Here is a 4381-nt window from a genome sequence, read left to right as displayed (position 1 = left end):
AAACAATATCAATGTTTTTTATGGCCTCGTAGATGTTACAGTCCTTCCAAAGTTGTCACAAGGTTGTTCCTGATTCGTCACTCACCTTTACTGCCTGACAAAAAGTGTGACTTAAATGATATTTCCTTGGACTTGAGGACATGAGGAGGGGGAAGGGTAAGCTGGGACGAAGTGAGAGAGTAGCATGGACATATATACACTACCAATTGTAGAATGGATGGCTGGTGGGGGGCAGCCACATGGCACGGGGAGATCAGCTCGGTGCTTTGTGACTGCCTAGAGGGGTGGGATAGGGAGGATGGGAGGGAGACGCAAGAGGGAGGAGATATGGGGATATGTGTATATGTATAGCTGACTCACTTTGTTATGAAGCAGAAACTGACGCACCATTTTGGGGCAGTTGTACTCCAAAAAAGATGTTAAAAAAAAAAAAAAACACCCAAGGTCATCAGAAAAAAAAATTCTTTAATAAATAAATAATTTTTTTTTCTTTAATAGGTCTTTACTGGAGTATAATTGCTTCACAATACTGTGTTAGTTTCTGTTGCACAACAAAGCGAATCAGCCATGTGCATACACTATAACTCCCTGGCCCATAGGTTGGATGAGCAACATAGTATTTGGTGGCAGGTGCACTACTTTGATGTTGGGATTAAAGTTCTCCGTGAATGCGGCGTGGCCCGGAGCACTGTCCAGCAGCAAAAGAATGTTGAATGGGACATCCTTCTCCAAGCAATATTTCTCTACCTCCAGGATAAAGTGGTGGAAAAACCAGTCCTGGAATATAGCCTGTGTAACCCAGGCTTTGGGGTAACTCTTCCACACAACAGGAAGAGAGCCCTTGGCTATGTTTTTAACGGCTCTTGGGTCCTCTGAATGATAAACTAAGAGAGGTTTCAGTTTCATATCACCAGAAGCATTGCCATAAAACAATAGAATTAGCCTATCCTTTGCTGCTTTATAGGCTGGCATCAACGTTTCCTCCTTACTGATGTAACTTCTGTCTGGCATCCTCTTCCAGTACAGTCCTGTCTCATCCACATTAAAAACCTGTTCAGGTAAATACGTGCCTTCATCAACAGTTTCTCTAAGTGTTTCAGGAATTTCCTGGGCAGCTATCATATCCGCACTCGCTGCCTCACCACTTAATTTTACATTGTGAAGGCTGGCTCTAGCCTTGAACTGATGAAACCATCCACGGCTGGCATTAAAAGATGAGCCCTCTGATTCTTCGCTGTGTTTCTTCTTCAAGTTTTCATAAAGGCTTTTAGCTTTCTCTTGAATCAACATTAAGCTGAGCGGGACTCAAAGCTGATGCTGATCCTGCATCCACACGCTGAGAAGTTTCTCCATCTCCTCCATCACTTTTCCATGCTTCTCCGATATTATTGTCGACATCATCGGCACACCAGACTTCACATGTTCCATGATCTTGTCCTTGTTCTTTAGAATCGTGCCGATGGTGGAATGATTAATGTTATAAGAATGAGTGATGGCTACCATCTTTCCACCTCACGCCACCCTCTCAATTATTTTCACTTTCATTTCCATCGTTATCTCTTGGCGCTTCTTAGCAGTACCAGCTACATCACTGCTGCTTTTATGCTTGCTTCCGGACATCCTGGGCTTGAAATAAAGATACTGTACTACTGTATCCTATACGGTACTGTACAGTAAAGTACACAAAGGAGCAACCACTTGTAGAGGATGCACGCACCTGACAATCTACGCCAGACATGTGAACTAACTTACGTGATTGGACATGGGGACGCACGTTCACGTCTTTGAAAGTTTGCAACTTGAAGGTTCCTATGTAGGGGGTTTTACTGTAAAATGTTAAAGACAGAATCTAGGTGGTGATATACAGTGTTCACTATAAATTCTTTCAATTTTACTGTATGTTTGAAAATGTTCATAATAAAATGTTAAGGGGATAATATACCATCATCTCACCTTAAAAAAGTATTCTAATAGTCTCATAAATGTTTTTGTTGTTGTTTGGTTGTTTGCTTTTAGAGTAGCTTTGTTTAATTCAGAATCCAAATGCAGTTTACACGTGGCATTTGGTTAATACATATCTTCGTTATTTTTCTTTGTTTCCTGTTCATTGTCATTGTTGGGGTTCAACAGGAGCCAAGGCAGGCAAGATATGCCTAGAAAAAGTGTAAATTATTTCACCAGAGCCAGGATAATTTAGGAACTCTCATCAAGCTGCTCATACTAGAAGAGGTCATCTATGCTTCCAGAAAAATTCAGTGTCCAAGAGGCTGTGCACAAGAGGTCTCTATTTGGGCCCATATATGGCAACAGGGACTCAAAACTTTTGATCTCAGAAGCAGACATTGGGCATCAGGAAGGTATCTAACAAACATGGGGGACCGTTTGAGGGATGCACACTCCCATCTTCCTGTACTCTTGGATGATGCATTGCTCATAATTAGCATACAGAGATTTGACAGATGAATGAATGGCAGGGTCTCAGTCCCTGTTCTCCTGGGTTGTTTCTCTCATGAATCTGAGTGTGGTGCTGTGTGCCTGTAAGCAGCGCACCTACGAGAGAAGGCATGAGCTCCCCAACTGAAGGCTTAAGACACACAAAGAATGTAGGATTTCAGTTATTGAGATGGTATGTGAAGCCAGGATAACTCGATGCTGAGTCACAGATTGTTGGAATGACTTAAACGTTTCCTGATTTGAGTTTTGTGTACTGAGTCTGGTGTTGAGGCTATCTGGGCCTCAACTATGAATAATAAGAAGAGGGCTTCAAGAATCGGAAGTAGCCTACTCCATGCGTAGCATTTTTCTTACTAAGCAGGTCACCCACTCTCTCTTGCTTGGCCAGTGCACAGAGGCTAAGGAAACTTCACAAGCAGAGTCCCTCACTTGAAAAGTCCCTTTCCAAGGCCCTCAGTTTTCCTCAATGAAAAAAGAAAGCAAGCAGTAGTCTCAGGCATGTGGAAGCCATGGACCACTGGGGGTCATCCTCTATTCCTTGGTGGCAGTCTCAAGATTGTCAGCAGTCCCTCCACATCCACATATTTGACCCCAAGGAGAAAAAGCTAAATGAGTCACTGCTTGGGACCACTATGATCCTGGTTTCTCTCACCAACCCGAGACCATCCTGGCAAAGGTAGGTTTCAGGAAGTGGGGAGGACCAGGTACTTCAAGGAGCTGGACTTGGGACAGTGTGGAGGGAGATCAAAGGGCTGGAGCCCCACGGGGCTCACTCTTAGGTGAGAAGCACCACCAGTGCAAGACAATGCAGAGAAAGTTAGAGACATGGAATCACGAATTAGTTAAGAGGCTGAAAGAAAAAATTTTAAACTATTAATAATCAAAACACTTTTCAATCAACCAAGGTAGAGGGAAGATTGAATTATCTTCTCATTCTCTCTATAGAAACTGATACTATAAAACTGTCTTGCTCTCTGGGCTCAGAATTAGTTTGTGGTAATGTGGCTAAATGCACTAAAAACGTCAGAATTGTTAGTAAATACGGGACTGTAATGGTGCCTCCCTCAGGAAAATTGTGAAGAAAATTGAAATCAGCCAGCACACCAAGTACACTTGCTCCTTCTGTGGTGAAACCAAGATGAAGAGACAAGCTGTGGGGATCTGGCACTGTGGTTCCTTCATGAATGGTTGCTGGTGGTGCCTGGACCTCCAATACCACCTCTGCCCTCACAGTAAAATCAGCCATCAGAAGACTGAAGGAATTGAAAGTCCAGCAGAGGCTCCACCATTTGAAACATTGCTAGCTTATAATAAATGGGTAAATTTATCACAACAACAACAAAAAATTGTTGTCTTGTGAAGAAATGATAAAGAGTATGCAGCCAAAAAATGCAGGGGAAAAAATGTATCACAGGGCTCTATCACAGCTAATAACAACATATGTTACTTTTTCTGGATTTTTTGTTGTTTATATTTATCAGCTTTTAAAATTTTATGTTTTTGTTATTTTTTTCTTACTCCAAATATTCCCTTTTGTACTTATATTTGTTTTTTTTTAATTTTTATTTTATTTTTATTTATTTTTGGTCGCACTGGGTCTTCGTTGCTGCACGTGGGCTTTCTCTATTTGCGGCAAGCGGGGGCTACTCTTCTTTGCGGTGCGCGGGCTTCTCTTGTTGTGGAGCACAGGCTCTAGGCGCGCGGGCTTCAGTAGTTGTGGCACGTGGACTCAGTAGTTGTGGCTCGCAGGCTCTAGTGCGCAGGCACAGTAGTTGTGGCGCACGGGCTTAGTTGCTCCGCGGCATGTGGGATTTTCCTGGAGCAGGGCTCGAACCTGTGTCCCCTGCATTGGCAGGTGGATTCTTAACCACTGCGCCACCAGGGAAGTCCCCCTATATTTGCTTTGGTTTGTTTTAATATTTATTTA

General features: G+C 42.9%; 1 pseudogene; it reads left to right on the top strand.

The window, feature by feature from the left end:
- The first annotated feature begins 2236 nt into the window (after positions 1–2236).
- On the top strand, positions 2237–3758 carry LOC112067545 (60S ribosomal protein L37a-like; annotated as a pseudogene).
- The last annotated feature ends 623 nt before the right edge of the window (positions 3759–4381 follow it).

Source organism: Physeter macrocephalus, chromosome 4 (assembly GCF_002837175.3).
Source record: "Physeter macrocephalus isolate SW-GA chromosome 4, ASM283717v5, whole genome shotgun sequence".
In the NCBI taxonomy this organism is placed as follows: Eukaryota; Metazoa; Chordata; class Mammalia; order Artiodactyla; family Physeteridae; genus Physeter; species Physeter macrocephalus.
Note: the sequence above shows the minus strand (reverse complement) of the source record. Positions and strands in the feature narration are given on the sequence as shown.